This window comes from Corvus moneduloides, chromosome 1 (assembly GCF_009650955.1).
Source record: "Corvus moneduloides isolate bCorMon1 chromosome 1, bCorMon1.pri, whole genome shotgun sequence".
In the NCBI taxonomy this organism is placed as follows: Eukaryota; Metazoa; Chordata; class Aves; order Passeriformes; family Corvidae; genus Corvus; species Corvus moneduloides.
The window spans coordinates 146645884-146662753 of NC_045476.1; the positions used below are offsets into that span (position 1 = coordinate 146645884).

Sequence of the window (16870 nt, forward strand, 5' to 3'; positions counted from 1 at the left end):
CTGGTTGAAAATTCATAAGGCTTTATTAAACAGTCATGTCTTTCTTTTGTAAGCATATAACTAATTCTCCTTAGAACAGCATCTGTGAGATATTTTTAGTTTCAGCAAGTTTTTCTTTTAATAAAGGCTACTGAAGACCTTAATTTTTTAAATTTGTTTGTTTTGGTTTGGTTTTTTTTTTACTAATGGGTTTTGCTTTATAAATCTACACAGAAGTTGCATGGAAGGAATGTTTTTCATTACTTCCAAAGCTGCATTTTTTTCTCTGTGATATATTCCAGTTGGTTATTAGACGCCTGCCTTTTAAAGATGATCATACCTTGATTGCTGTTAGCTTTTACAATAGTGGGGTATATGATTTCTGTGAAATCATAGATGATCTCAGCATACTTCTAGTCTTTGTACTGATTTACAGAAGACAACGAATGGCTCAATCATGTTGGTACATGCCACTGGCCAGGCTCTGCTGACTACCAGAGCCTCATCTTCCTTTGTAAACAACCATATGACTTGTTAGAGATTACTGAGGGAAAGCAAGGGACCATATTAGATTGAATATTGATCTCAAAGTAGTATGCTGCACTTCTCTCTTTGGTTTTTAATAGCAGCACTAACAGCGCACCGCCTTTACTGCTGCACTCTGAGAGACAGATGCTTCCAGCAGCTTCCTGGTGCAGAGTACTCCACACAAGCACTTCTTCCCACATTAAAAATCTCATGTTCTCTATTTATTTTGGGTATGCCCTACAATAATTAACAGAAAAGCTATGTTTTTCTGTTTTACAGGAGCTCAGCTTGAGTAATGTTGAAGTAAGGCTAAAACTGATCTATGATTAATTTTATTACTGAAGAGAACTAAGAAAATCTTTCTGAAGCATTTACTATATTTACATAGTAATATAAGCCTGTGACTGTTTTTATAACATGTTGTTCCATTATTGGTATCTTTGAAAACAAAGCAAATTAATCTCATGTATACAAATTTGCATAATGCGGGAAAGTAATGCATGAACTGAAAAAGTTTCCTGTATACTACTGAGAACAGCTCACACAAAATTTTAGTGTAAAATTTTCACTTCCAAGCCCCCAGCTGCCTGGCAGAATGTTCAGTTAAAGAACTCAAGGATGGATATTTAAATTCAATGTCTAAAGAAAAAAAACTTCAAAGCCCACAAAGGGCAGTAAAAGGTAGATAACTTCAGATTGATTGGGAGAAAAATATTGATTGCAATAAAGAAAATGTCTGAGATGATGGTGGTCAACAAATTTCAAATGCTGGAAATGCTGAACTTACTCTGAGTAAAAACACATTCTATATTCTTCCTATATTAGTATATAAGGCTATTTTCCTTTCACATTAATAAGGAATTAATATGAAACTTATTGTTTGAAATTCAGCTATATTTTGTGTTGTTTCTTCTAACAATTCTGTTTCTTACATGCAAAACCTTTTTACAGCAAAGAATCCACTGGGCTGCACTTGCATTGGTGTCAGTGCATTTTCTGCATAGCAATGGCAGGATAAACTGGTGTGCTCTGATCAAACTCCTCTAACAGAAGGATGTAGAAAATCTGTGGATTGTCACTGCTTTCCTCTCATGGACCAAAAACTGCTGCTCTGACGTGTTAGCAACAAAAATGGATGTTTGACATGGTCAGGGAAGGAGAAAGTAAACCATAAAGATAATGAATTATAGAAGGATGTATTTCCAAGGGTTTCAAACCACTCAAGTCCACTGGTCATTTCTTATGGAGCGTATGGTAGCAAAACCCCTTGGGTGTTAAATGGAATGTACAGTCATTGATAACAACCACCAATTATCAAGAATTGTGGGATATGATTAGACTCTTCCCTAGAAATCTTCTAAATGGCTCCTGTAAGATGTCTACATATTCAGGACTTAAATGGGAGATAGGATTTTGGCCACTGTGAATTCCAGTTCAGGGATAGCTATTTATAGCAAGCCTCCAAAGGCTTAATGCTTAATGAATATTAATAGTAGAAGTGGGAATTTTTATATAACATCTTCATTTACCAAATGTAAAGAAGCTTTGTCCTGCATAACCCTTAAATTCTAAAAAACACAGCACCACACCATCAGCTACCTCTGGAGTTAACAGAGATCACACTTGTGGTTCAAAGCATGGACATGATCCATCCTGGGATCACACATAATTTGCTACAATTGAACTTATCACAGGTATTATCTAGCTCAGCATACTGTCCCAGCAGTAACAGACAGAGATACGATTAGAAGACAGTATATAAGGCTAAAATTTTGAAGTCTGTTCCCCTAATACTGTCCTAGAATTCATAGCCCTTGGTTTCCAAGGACTGAAGGCACTCCCTGGCCACATATGTTGCCTATGGGTTTTGCTGATCCTTTTTTGAACCTCCTGGTCTGCCTACAGAACCTCCTGGGATTAGACTTTCCAGAAGAATACTGGCCACTGTGTCCAGGTGAGGGGGTGAAAGTACTTTCTTTCATCTGTTTTTACACTCGCAGTAGTTTCACTGAGTTTGCACAGTACTGTGGGATTTGGTGAGAAATCATTCTCATCCACTTTTTTCTGTATGTACTGCTTTCACAATTTTGTAAATCCCAGCCACATGCCCCCTCATGCTTCCATGGAAGAATCCCAGCCATTTCAGTCTCCCCTCACGAGGCAGTTGCCCGCTAATGACAGTTGCCTTTCTCTGTATCTTTTCCAGCTCTGTCCTTCACAGTTGCAAATGAAGCCCAGCCTCTGCTCCCAAGGATGCCTAACTCTTCTTTGGCTTTTTTGACCACTGCTACACATTGAACTGGGAGCTCCAGAGAGTGATCAACGACTCCAAGGGATCATTACTGAGTTGTAGCTGAAAGCTCTGAGCTCAGTATCATGTAAACACAATTTAGACTATTTCCTCTATTATCATATGTCTTGTGAATCCTTCTCTTTCCCCTTTATTCAGGGACTCCATGTAATAGTCTCAGTTATTCCTTATGGAAATCCCACATTTCTCAATCTCTACATTTTATTTTCCTGTTCTAACAAAAACTTTCTTTGTTTTCTCTTCTCATTCCCTCCAAAAGCAGTCTCCACAGCAGGGAGATTTATGTGCCCCACATTCATGTGCCAGATTTCCCTGCTTTATTCCCCATACCACCATTGCTATCTCCACCCTGGAATTTCCCTACTTTCAGCTTGTTGGGAGCTGGTCCCCTTTCCAATCCAAATGCACTATGAAGCATCAGTCATCTGGTTTTATTTTGTGCTTCTTAACTGTAACCCGAAATCTCTTGCCTTGAGCACAACTGCACACGTATTTATCACACAATCTTTTCTGTTACTCTGAAGAACATTTCCCGTTTGGACCACAGACTGATAGCTAGATTCTCTGTGGGCATGTCTCTCATGTGATACGACATCCTGGGCTGCATCAAAAGCAGCATGGCCAGCAGGTCAAGTGAGCTGATTTTGCCTCTCTACTCTGTTCTGATGAGACCCCACTTGGAGTACTGCATCCAGTTGTGGGGACCCCCAACATAAGAAGTACGTGGACACCTTGGACTGAGTCCAGAGAAGTGCTACAAAGGTGATCAGAGGGCTGGAGCACCTCTCCTGTGAAGACAGGCTGAGAGAGTTGGGGTTGTTCAGCCTGGAGAAGAAAAAGCTCTAGGGAGAACTCAGGGCAACTTGCCAGTACCTAAAAAGGGCCTACAAGAGTGTTGGGGAGTGTATTTATAGGGACAGGTGGTGGGAGGACTAGAGGTAATAGCTTTAAACTGAAAGAGAGTGGGGTTTAGATTAGATATTAGAAAGAAATTCTTCACTCTGAGAGTGGTGAGGCACTGGAACTAGTTGCCCAGAGAAGCTGTGTGGATGCCCCATCTCCGAAGTGTTGGAGAGGCCAGGTTGGATGGAGCTTTGAGCAACCTGGTGTAGTAGAAGATGTCCCTGTCCATGGCAGCTGGGTTGAACTGAATGACCTTTAAGGTGCCTTCCAACTTATACCATTCTATGAGTCTATGATCAGTCTATGATACTCAAACTTCCAAGTTCTATCCCTTGAAAATAAGCTTCGTCCTATAAGCAATCCAAGAAAAAAAATAAATTAAGGAATATTCTATCTACCACACAGGAAGCCTGGGTACTCCACTATATGGAAAAATTCCCTAGGACAGTGAACTTGAAAGGTAAGGCTGGAATGTAGCTTTGAGTTACACAAGGAGACAGTGGAGAACCTGAACACTGCTCTCAGGCAGAGGGGTCAAAATAACAATGAGAGGAGAAAGCTAAGAGGGCTGAGGTGGAACTCTGAGAACCAGAAGCAATCAGTGGTATGTCAGAGCCTCAGTTCATCAGCAGTATGGAATTATAGGAGATATATTTGAAAAAGAACGATTTCACTAGAACCTCCTCAAGTAATATGAAGAGAGATTGATAAAGTGCTATGCATGGAGAGCAAAGTTGCCCTTTTTCTGGGCACTGAGGAGTTGTTCCCCTTCTGTCTGATGTGACACAGCAGCACAGCAGATATTTAAATCTTTGCTGCTGTGTAGGTACAAAATGCAACTCTATGAATATTTCTGCTGAGCAAAACTTGAAGAAGAAAGGAACAGTATCCAGCTTCAGATGGGTGTCTACCTCTAAATATAGTTCACTGGCTGGCACAGCAGATGCAGACACCACTTGCTAATGTTCAATTTGGTAATCTGCATCTGGGTGATTATGGTCTTTTGAGTGCTGGAACTTACTATCTGAGGCTTTATATGTGTGTATGTATATGTATATATATATATTTAATTTCGTGCAATTTACGACAGTGTGGTTTGAATGAGGAAAATCCATATATGCTTGTCTCTTGTAAAAAGCAACTACATTTGACAAGTTCTAAAGAGATTCCTCATAAACAAAGAAAAGTGTGAGAATTATAGTATAATTACCCCTATAGGGTAGATATGAGGAGAATGATAATGCAGACTTCAAAAGAGCCCGTGTTTTCTTCGCCGTTATTTTAACATTTGTTCTTATGATGAACAGTGTTCTAAACTCCCTAGACAGTAAGAATCCCCAGCTGGAAACTACTCTCCTGAGACTCAGGACATCTTTCAGTCTCCTGATTTACCCAGAGCTGTATGATGGTAAAGGTGCAAACTGTTCTAGGAAATTCTCCAGAGGCTGCCTACTGCTCCTGCCGAGCTCCAGCTGCAGCCAGAAATACATTACCCCACTGTTAACCCAAATCTGAGGCTGAATTCAGAAAACTGCCTTTTCTATTTTGCCTGCTGTCTGTCTCAGATCTATAGCTTCAGTTGAAAGAATTACATAATTTCCCCCCCTCACTTAGTACAGTTAAGCATAGCTTACGACTTTTTGTAATACATAGCATAATGGTGGCTGTTAGACACGGACTAGAGAATGTAGTAGGAGAACAGAGAATGACGAGACAATTAGTGAACACATGTAGCAGGCTGACCCTGCTGGATGCCAGGCACCCTCTAAAGCCACTCTCTCTTACTCCCCTCCACAGCTGGACAGGGGAGAGAAAATATAACAAAGGGTTCATGGGTTGAGATAACAACTGGGAGAGATCGCTCATCAAATACCATCATGGGCAGACCAGGCTCGAATTAGAGATATTAATTGAATTTATTGCTAACAAAATCAGAGCAGGATAATGAGAAGTAAAATAAACCTTGAAAACATCTTCCCCTCACCCCTCCCTCCTTCCCAGCTCTACCTCCTCCCTCAGTGGTGCAAGGAGGCAGAGAATGGAGTCAGTTCATCACCCAAGGCTTCTGCTCAGGGAGAGGAGTCATTCCCCTGCTGCATTCCTCCTCTGGGTTCCCTCCCACAGGAGACAGTTCTCCATGGAGTTCTCCAATGTGAGTCCATCTCATGAGCAACAGCTCCCTGCAAACTGCTGCAATTGAGTCCATCCCACGGGCAAAGTCCTCTCCAGACTGCTGCAGTGTGGGTCACTCTTCCACATGGTGCGGGCCTTGAAGGCCAGGCTGCTCCAGTATGGGAGCAGGGCCCCTCTCTCCACAGGCCTCCCAGGGGATACAGCCTCCTCTCAGGCATCCACCCCCTCCAGTGTGAGTCTCATCCACAGGTGCAGGTGGATCTCTGCATCCCTTTGGACCTCAGCGGGCTGCGAGGGCACAGCTGCCTCACCACAGCCTGCAGAGGAATCTCAGCTCTGGTGCACCTCCTTTCCCTCCTTCTCCACTGACCTTGCTGTCTGCAGAATTGTTCCTCCCACATATTCTCACTCTGCTCTGACCACAATTACAACTGCCAATATATATATTTTTTAATTTCTTCCTAAATATGTTGTCTGGGAGGCATTAGCACCATTTCTGCTTGGCCCAGCCTTGGCCAGCAGCATGTCCATCTTTGGAGCTATCAGGGATTGGCTCTGCCAGACATGGATGAAGCTTCCAGCAGCTTCTCACAGAAGACACCCCTGTACCTTCCCTCCCTTTGTGGCTTCCCCCTGCTCCTCCCACACATACAAAAGCTTGACCTTAAAAACCCAGTACAACCTGATTCACTCCCTTTTTAATACTATAATCTTCATGACGTCATCTTTCATTTCTCAAAGTACTGCAGCAGTTACCTACACAATCTTGTCTAATAACCTATCCCATTGTATGTCAGTCTGCAAGGGAAATTGCTTCCTTGTTCTCACTTTATTTGACAGTACTGACAAGTAACACTTCCTTTCCTGATTATACCCACCTACATGTAACTGAGGGTTTTTTTCTGCAGTAGTTTTTGCTGAAGGCTGTGTCAGAGTTCCGACTAAGATAAACTTCCAGTGATCTCTCATATCTAATGAAATGAATGAAACTTTTTGAATGAGGTAGTCTTGACTGTACATACCGTTGTACATGATGCCATCAGCATAGCAAGTTATCATAAAGCAGATGTTTTATGATATTTTTTCTTAGAACTTGTTTAGTATTCATACTGTAAAGATTTTTTTGTGCAACAGCAATTTTCTGGATCCATAAAAGCAGAATTCAGTAATACCTCTGAACTCCTGCTAGGGTAATACAATTTTAGGCTTCATAGTATCTACATAAATCTAAAACAATGTGGTGCTCTTCTGTTTATTCCTGTCGGTCTTTTAGAAAGGTAGAGAATGGTAAGCCACGGCTTAAAAACCCCATCAGAAATTCCCATTCACAAATACTTAGGCGGCTTTTAATTTCAACAGCTCTTAGTTTTGAAACACAGTAGTGTCAGTGAAAAGTGATCATGTAATTTCTCTTGCCGCATAAATCTTGCAGCCTAGAAAATTATATTTAGGAGGGCTGTTCTTCACGCTCTTCGCATCGGACCTGTCACATTCTCATCTGACTGCTCTGAGCTTCACGGGAGAGCTCTTGAGTGTTTGTCACCCGCCAAGCCTCGTCCGCACAACCTAACGCCTCGAAGCAGCGTGGAGATGTCTCCAGAGAAACACCGCATGAAAACGCCGCTCGGGATCCTCTCCCTCACTGTCTAGACCTCATTTCTGAAGCTGCCGCTTCAGGGGTGCCCCGGCCCTGAGGTAAATGGCCCGGCCCGAGGTACGCTCCCGGCCCGGCGCTGGGGTGAAAGGGGGCACAGACCGGCAGTCGCCCCGTCAGAGGCTCCCCAGAGCCCTCCCGGTGCCCCGCGCACCCCTGCGCGCTTCGGCGGCAGCAGCCGCAGCCGCAGCCGAGCGCACCGCAGCGCTCCCGCCGCAAAGGCGCGGGCAGGACGCGGGCGCGGTGGCGCAGGCATCGCGGCATCACCCCGCTTCCAGAGCCTCTCCTCCTCTGGCTCCGTGGGCAGGAGCCCCGCGGCAGCCCAGGCCGCGGTTCCAGAGCCTCTCCTCTGGCTCGGCGGGGAGGGCCCGCGCCGCGGGAGGAGGCGGCCCTCGCCCGCGGCTGCGGGCACCGAGGCGGCCGCTGCCGCTTTAAGCCCCAGCTGTTCCTTTCTGCGGCGCCTATTTTTAGCGCGTCCTCTTGGTAGCATCCAGCTCTGCCCCCTCTTTCTCCGCGCTCCCCCGTCCCCCCCGGTGGTAGGTTCCGCACGGCGGGGGGACTGAGCATGTCCGAACGCGCTCGGCAGCGGCCGCCGCGCCGGGGCTGCGCTCGCTCGCAGGGCGGGAAGGAGGGCGCGGGCGCCGCCGCCGCCGCCCGCAAGTAAGTTTGTGTGCGGGCGCGGTGCGGGTGCGGGCGGGCGGGCGAGCCGCAGCCGCTGCCTTGGTGCCGCCTCCGCGCAGCAGGGGCGGCCCGGGGCAGGGGCTCGGGTTCGGGCTTCGGCGCTCCCCGCCCCTGCGGGCTGGCGCCGGGCGGGACGCGCGGCGGGACCGGCTGCACCTGCCCGCCCGGGAGCCTCGGTGCGCGCCTCGGGGCCGCCGCAACTTCTCTGCTGCCCGCCCCGGGGTCAGCGGCTCGCGGCCTGGCCGGCTCGGCTCGGCCACGGCGGGTCCGCGCTGCGCGGGTCGGCGGCGGAGACCGCGCTCGTCCCCTCGGAGCGTGTGCGGCCCCGCCGGCGGGGACGGTCCGAGCGCGGCGCGGTGCGGTCCGAGCGCGGTGCGGTCCGAGCGCGGTCCTTGGCTGCGAGCGGCGCTGAGAGATGCGGGCGGCTGCGCTGGCTCCGCGGAGAGGGCGCGATGCGAAAATACCGAGCGAGTGTCGGCGCAGCCAGCGCACCGTGATAGTCAGCGAGGCTGCGGTGTTCAGAGGAGTTTCTGATTTAACAGATGGTACCGCAGGAAAGAAACTGCGGAGAGGAACTGTAATGACACAGGTTTTTTGCTTTCTCGTGCGACAATTTATTCTGGGTGTTCTTTCAGTTTAGAAGGGGTACAGTATTTTAACTTATTGCCAGTAACCAACAAACACCGAAGTATGCCCCGAGGGTTTTGCCTCTGAAAATTGGATTTTCCATTAATTTTAAAAACGCTTGTTTTATTGTTCCGTTCACACGTAAATCGGTTTAACACTACGTGTTCCTAATATTAGGGAATGTAAAGTTTTTCACTTAACGTTGAAAGTGGCATGGTCTAGCTAGTTTCTTTTCCTGTGCTCTAAACCGAGGAAAGGTTTTGGAAGCTGCTTCCCTATTCAAAGGAAGCTTTTTGATGTTTGCAAAGTTGTATTAAGATAGTTTTCTAATTAAATTCATAGTAGGAGAAGGGAAATTTGAGGAGCTTTGTGAAACTGATGTCACAAAACTGCTGCTTAGCGTGTCACTGGTGAAAGAATCGGACTGAGGGACAGTAAGGTGCTCTTGGTGGATGGTCGTTCTTAATTTTCATTTGGCTATGCCTGTAGGTGTTGTCAGTCTAATGACCCGACTTTTAACACTTTTAAGTCACGCTTATCTTTGCACAATGACTTAGATTTGGTGTAATACTCAGACATGAATATTCATGTAAGCTTAAATGTCTGCATGTTAAGCCTCGTCAGAATTTAGATGCATTTTAAAATAGTTACAGACGCAGAAGATGCCATTCCTACTGTGTATATTCTTGATTCTGTTAATTAGCGTTATGCAGCGGAGACAGGAAGACTGCTGGATTCCATACCTCTGCAACTCTTCAACTTTTCCCTTCTCCCAAATGAAACTCCCCCACCTCTGCCCGCCAAGGCAGCCCTCCCAGACAGGAACAATTGATCTGTGGGTTTCTGAAAGCCAGTTTGTATGATTTGGCTCTGGTTAGTGCATGAATAAACTGCTGTCCTGTCAGTCCCATTTTTATGAGTATGCAATAATGGGGGAAAATTGAATTCTTGAGTAGATGCTTTTTTCCTGCTGCAAAAGGCCATAAGAGAATGCAGCAAGAAAAAACAGCCTATGTTGACAGCACAGTGAGAAATAAGGAGGGAAATTCTTGTACTTGGCAACCTGCCATTTTTCTCGTGATTAGATTTGATCTGTAAAAATACCAGGTATTTAAAAAATAAATTTGTTTAAAATATGAGAGATCTTCAAAGTCAGAATGCTAAAAATGCCTTTCCTTATGTTCTTGGAGTAATATTTTGTTTAATTACTTGTTTTGTATTTTATTGTTAGGATGTTTTAATACTATTTATTTTAGTTCCAGAGCTCATACATATTAATAGAATTATTTCAACATCCTATCCAGATAAGGATTCTTTGATAGTCAAAGCATATGCTAATAGACCATATAGGGATATCCTTAAAATTTATGCTGTGAATTATAATTCCTGTAGAGTCTCAGTTGATTCTTCATTTCTTGTCCAGGTTTGAGCCCAACTAGTGGAGATGAGAAAATTGTTTGAGTAACAGTGGGGTTACATTTTGGTTGTTTGAGAATGTCTACTTAGCAGCTGCAGGGTTTGCACAGTTTTGTTTCCCTTCAAGGAAAGAAAAAGTAATTAATCTTTCTCAGTGCATATCTTTCTTTCCTTGAAAACTTTTTTTCTCCATTGTTTGTTTAATCTAAAGAAATACCTTCCATGGGTTTGTTTGTTTTAACAAGGTGTGTCATCTTGCACTGCAGGAGATATACATACTTACTGCTCCTGGATTTGGGGGAATAATAGAACCATGGAAAGAAATGTAAAAATACTTTTTCAAGTTGAATTTCTTTTAAGAACTGCACACCCCCTTGTCCCCCCATGCCCCCCTTCCCCTCCCCCCCCCCCCCCCCCCCCAGTCCCCAAACACTCAAACCCTAATAATAATGGCTAAAATTTTTTCACAGGGACATGATGGTTCTCTAAGGCTGGTAGCAGAAAGCAGTAGTCTAGGATTGTCAGCACTAATGATCAGCTGTTAATTTGCAAGGTCTTTGAGCATTTGTTTTTGTTGGTGAGCTACTGTGACTTACTTCTTCACCCTTTAGTGAGTTGCTATTGTTTCTGAAGTTACTGTAGCAAAAACATTAAATTAAGCATACTGTTGAAACGTATGAGAGGTGACAACCTTACAGAAGCAAACAGCTACTACCGACAAGCATGGTCGGGTGTCAGATTAGCAGAAGATTGCTACATGTCTGTGAATGGGTTCGCTCAGGAGATGCTGATACTTTTGTAAAATAGAGCCATTAACTTAAACGTGGGATGGCTTCCTTGTTCATTGCAGCAGATATTTGTTAAGTAGGGTGTCTTTGGTGCGTGAACTGTTGCCATCAGAGGAGGAAGGAACATTTAGAGATAGGCAAAGAATTGTGCATGTTTTGAAGCTGGTGGGAAAGAACTTCAGGTGTTCAAAGCAGACATTGCTCTCTTAATATCGTCAGTGGTATTTTGTGCAGGGAACAGATGCCTATGTGGCTCACTGTAGCAGTGAGCTGTAAATTACCCTGCTATTCTAGCATCTGCTCCAACAAGTTTTACTGAAGATTAGATATAGATATGGAGGAGGTAGCTAATGGATATCTCGTGATGTGTCATACAGTTTAAGACAGGAAGTTATTTGATCTGCAGGTTAAAATCTTTCAGATGGAGCAGAAGCCTCTGTCACAGAAAAATCTTATCTGTAGCTGCAGCAGTACGAGTAGTGAGTTTCTCCTGTACATAAAGCTACTGCTTGTATCTCAACTACTCATTGAAGCAGATGATGACCTCCTGCTTTCTTACATTACTCTGGCAAAACAGGCATAGAAGAAATATTAAATTTTTTTTTGTTATTCTACTTCCTATTAATAGGGTAAAATCAGAGAGAGAAGTAGGGGGGAAATCATAAACCTATGCCAGTCTTCCACAGATATTGTACTGAGAACTAATTTTAGGTTTGCCTCCCTAACTCTTAAATCTCATGAGGACCATTCAGCTCCACTTTGTTACTCCTCAGGAATACAGTAATTATCTTTATTATTTGCTGATTGAGAAATCGTGAAAGGAGAGGAGTGTTAGACATGGGAGCAAAGGGAAGAGAGGATGGCTACCTACAAGTTGGATGTGTGTCAAATGGAGTTCTCAGCAGAGCATGAACACAGATTGCAAAAACACTGCCTGTCAAAAAATAAAGGATTGGACTTTCTCTGGGGCCAGTGTAATAATGCCTTGCCCATATGGGGCTGGTAACATGAGGGAAAAAAATGGGATTGTGTGAGTTCCTTCACGAATAGCTTGAGAATATGAAAAGCGTATCAGTCTCCTCTTTATTTTCTTTTTGCTGGAGCTGGTTGTTTTTAGGCTTAGAGTGATAAGTCTAAATAAATTTATATATTTCTAGTGAGGTTTTATTCCATATGATTTGGGCCCTATTCACTACCCTCCCCTCCCCACCATGGTTAGTACTTTCTGCATAATAGTTAATCAACATTGGAAGCCTGACTGATTTGAAAAGGAGAGTTAAACTTGTGAAGGACAAGGAGATTTCCCCCAGGCAGCCATAGGCCTTGTAAAACTTGAAGGGACCTTGAGGGTCTTCAAATGACTTGCTGTGTAACAGAAACTGGATGACTCAAGTAAATTCCTGGTTGAATGAGACTTGCCACTTAGAAAAAAGTTATTCTTAACTTAAAATTTTGGAGTAAATCCCTCTTAACACTTGGGAATGCGTCCAAATCCATTGTGTGCTTTCCAGTTATTAATTAGCCTAAGTTTTTGCTAACTTTAACTAATTTTTAGCTTAGTGTTGTTTTTATTCAACTTCCAGCTATCAGGTCTGGCTATCTGCCTGTTCAAAGAGCTACTTATTGTCCAACTATTTAATAGGAAAGTCTGTATCAATTGATGAAGACCTCTTGATAAGACTGAGTTCGTCAAACCTTTTGCTTTCTACGTATTTTCAATCCTGTTTTATTTTTGTGTGTGGTCAGTTGGACTGTTTTCTGTCTCTTGGAAGCTATGCACCTATTGTGTCCTGGATGTAAATGCTTTTCCTGATATGTAGTAACTTCATACACAAATTAAATGGTAAGGGCAAGAAAAATCAGTGGCCTGTTAGGAAGGAGAGAATGTAAAGAAATCTCTGATGGTGAAGTTGGTACAAGTTGTCTTATACTTCATTGATAAATCTGTCAGTGGCCAACAGTGAAAGATGAATGAAATAACTTTTGAACACTAAGCAGAGCTTAAGCAGATCTTAGCAAAAGCAAGACCATTTTCTGTGGATGATGGGAACTTTGTTAGGCTGTGAATGGGAGTCTTAGTTGTGCAAGATGCACTGCTGTAGTTTACACATTCTTCAGTAATCAATGACCAAAGATTAGCACTTTGGGTCGGCTTGGGACATACCCCTTGCATCCCTCTGAAGAACACAGCTGACATATTTGCAATCATGTATGTAAGGTATTTTCACAGTGTCCCGCAGTGGTAGGGAGGAGAAGAGAGATCCAGCAGGCAGGAATTGTGCAGAAAGATTGATTTAATTATTTTGCAACTATTTTATAGACTTTTTTTTTCATAGTCTAATTGGTCAAAGGAGCAACCACCCCTTGGGGTGATTGGATAAAATCCTAAAACAGCCATTGTCAAAATATTTTCCTACTGTACAATAAACAAAGCTTTACAAGGTCACAGGTGTTCATAGCTTATAGAACTCTACTAATACCTTCCATAAGAGAGAAAATATCTCACAGGACTGGAAAGAAGCAAGAGAAATTCTTGCTAGCTGCATATTATATCCACAAGGTATTTCCCACTGACCATGTAAAACAAAACTGTAGCAGTTCTGTATCAGACTTGGGGTGACTCTGGAAGCATTACCTCCTGAAAGTGTAGGCACCTTGTTTGTTCAGCTGATACTGTTTGCACGCACTTTTGTTCTGGAAGGTGTTCTCGCAGTCATCAGGACAGATTACTAGAAACCATCCTGTCTGTCTTCAGTGGATGATCTCACCCACCCAAGCACCAAATTTGGAGAAAAAATATGCAATGTGAACACATAGCAGGGCTACTTAATTGATATGCTTTTTCCTTCTAGACATTATAAATACAATTCTCATGTATTTCACGGTGAACTTGACTTGTGGAAACAGAAAAGAATTGTCTGCCTCCTGTGTTCCTTCATATAAAATGCTTTTGGGACACACAGACATGAAACAAATTTCATAGGTAAAACATAGTTCAACTGAAGTACTTGCATAGACAAATAGTATCCAGAAACTTCACATAAACTTTATATATGACATGCATACAAAGATATGATTTTGATACTATAGTCAGGACTGTGTTTTTCTCCAGGGCATAACACAACCAGATTACATGAAGATATTTTCTAAAATAACTGTAAATACATTATTAGATATTCCTTAATCTTACCATAGCTATATAAAACCTTAGTAATAAATAATATTTCATAAATAATACCGAGCATACTAAAAATGTTAGTATTTATAGTCACTGCAGTGAAATTGGATTCACTTGTGAGTCTTCTTTATACTTCCGTTCTGATTTTAAATTATTAATACTGTTCTATTTCAGAAATTGATATTTATATAGTGTTGATCTAAACCCAATCTATTCAGGCATCTGAATCTTTGACAGCTGAATTCCAAGTGCTCTTATGCATTTTGTTGCACGAAAAAGCCAGGGCATCCATGCTGTTGATAAAAGAATATTCCAAGATGATTGATCAATTAATATCACATCTTTTGTAGCATCTGAAAAGAGAAACTTTAACAGCTTTTAAATCCCCTATAGAGAAGGAAACTACTCTTACCCAGGATTACAAGAAATACTAGCAAGAAAAAAGGATGCAACGGGAAACAAAATGTTTTTTTCTTCTGGCTTTAATTCTCCATTGGGATCTTGTTGTTAGTGTCTGCAGGTCTTCAGTAATTTACTCTGGGATTATTACCTTTTTTTTCCTTTTTTCATTTTTCCTAGAGTCAATATGAACACTAACTGCAGTGAAATGTTACGGATGTAGGAGTAATGCTAATTCATTAGTAGTCAATCTCACTTCTACATGAAACCTCAATCCCCTTGTACTTTCTGCTTGAATAGTTTTCAAAGAACCACACTAATTTTATGTGTGTATTTAAACTACTGATAAAATCCCCACTCATACCTTCTGTTGCCATTACTATATCACCATGGCAAAAATAAATTGTGTCTTTCTTTGCATGCAGTTTCCATATGCCAGAAAGGATGATAGTAGCAGGAATTAGCTGGTCCATGTGTAACACTTGACTGTGAAACGCTTTCCATATGCAAACTGTCACTCCTCCTTTTTCTTTTTTCTTTTTTTTTTTTTTTAATTGAGGTCTGCCTCACCTGAAATCTTACATACCTGAGTTTGTGCTCCTCTGAGAAGTTTTACCTGAAGCAATGGAGACTTAGACACCTCTAAAATGGGAACAGTGTAATAGCTATGTGTAAGAAATTGTCAGGAAAGTTTTGGGGTGGCACTAACTTGAAATGGCAGTAACATCTGTAAAATGAAGATATTACTAGCTGCACAACATAGAGAAGATCAGTTCATTAATGTTGGTGAAATACTCTGATACTGTAGTGATGATCACCTTGGAGAGGCTCATAAGGAAATACTTCTGGCATCCTAGCAGAGCTTAACTAGAGTACCCTAAGGCTAAAGGCTGAACAACTCTGATCAGACTGGACACCAGATACCTTATCTGCTTACTCAGTAAATGGTGTTCTCTGAGTGTTGAAACAGTCTTTGTGGAAAGAAGTGCTCTGTGAACACATAGCTGAAAATAGTGTAAACTTGTTCATCTATCCTTTTGGAGAAGATTGTTTAGGTGCTTGGTGACATGTGGTTCTTAACTGTGTTGAAAATAGCAGCCACAGTATATGAGGTTATTGGACCTAACAAAGTCCTTATCAAACTGCAACCAGCCTTCTGAATTGGGGGAGAAAAGTTCTTTGTACTGATAATGTGACCATGAGAGAAAAGATCTGTGTAACAGTCTCCATAATCATTAGTGAGAGTAAGTAAATATATAGGCAGGAGCAAGTGAGACAGAATGAAGATACAAATGTTCTTGATTTTGGTGAGTGTGATACTTTTCCTTACACTCCATAAAGGAAATAGGTGTCAAAATGATGTTATTTGTCTGCTGGAAGTCTAATAAATATGTACTTCATATCCAACAGCACTAGCAGAGGTCTGCAAAGTGGTTAAACCCAGTGGTGGAAGTAGTGGTTGTTGTTGCCCAGGTGGAGGAGCAGCATGGCTGGGTGGAGTTTGCAATGTTTGGAAGGAGAGTCATGTGGTGATGAATTGTAACCAGACATTATCTGTAGGGACCTTAAAGATCATCCAGTTCCAACCCCCCTGCCATGGGCACATGTCCCACTAGACCAGGTTGCTCAATGCCCCATCCAACCAAGCCTTGAACGCTGCCAGTAGATGGGGCATCCACAACTTCGCTGGGCAATCTGTATCCAATTATTTCCTGTGGCGCAGTGAAAAGCAAATTGTCTCCCTGCAGTTTTGTCACAAATGTTGCAGTAAGTGTTGCAGGAAGTTTTGAGCAAGGCTTAGGTTATACCTAGATGTAAGGCTTGAGCTCACTGAAGCTTTGAAGGGAAGGTATTCCAAATACAGTCATATTGAGAAACACCCAGAAAAGATACCATCACCTTCCCATATGTATTTTCCCCAAATTCCTTTACCTTCTGCTTTCCCTGCATTTCAGGGTCCTGTGAGTGAGACATGTGGTAAAACTGTTGCACAGGCAGAATGCAAACTTGTTACTGCTCTTCCTAGTATGCCCTCAGTCACTTCAAACCACTTCCATTTCTCAGGTCCCCACCCAAAGGCAGAGGTTTTGTAAGATTTTGTGGCAGTGGGCAGTAAAAATGAATTCTCCAAATGAATTGATGTGTCATCTTGTGTCACCTCCTTTGGGGAACATAAGAGAGCAGTGGTTGGAACCCATGGGGCTTTCTTCAGCTGAAATAAAGGAAATCTTGAGGAAATATGAAAGTTGTCATTGATGGGGAGGAAGTTGTTC

General features: G+C 42.7%; 1 protein-coding gene across 2 annotated transcripts in view; it reads left to right on the plus strand.

Annotated features, from left to right (window-relative positions):
* The first annotated feature begins 7395 nt into the window (after positions 1-7395).
* The window catches only part of OXR1 (oxidation resistance 1), a 277515-nt gene continuing 268040 nt past the window's right edge, over positions 7396-16870 (plus strand). Inside the window, exon 1 of one of the 2 annotated variants that reach the window (XM_032131344.1) lies at positions 7396-7549. The gene's annotated coding sequence lies outside the window, so the exon portion shown is untranslated. Of the gene's footprint in view, positions 7550-8106; positions 8169-16870 lie in introns of those variants that run through there. The other variant, XM_032131379.1, reaches the window with a different exon arrangement.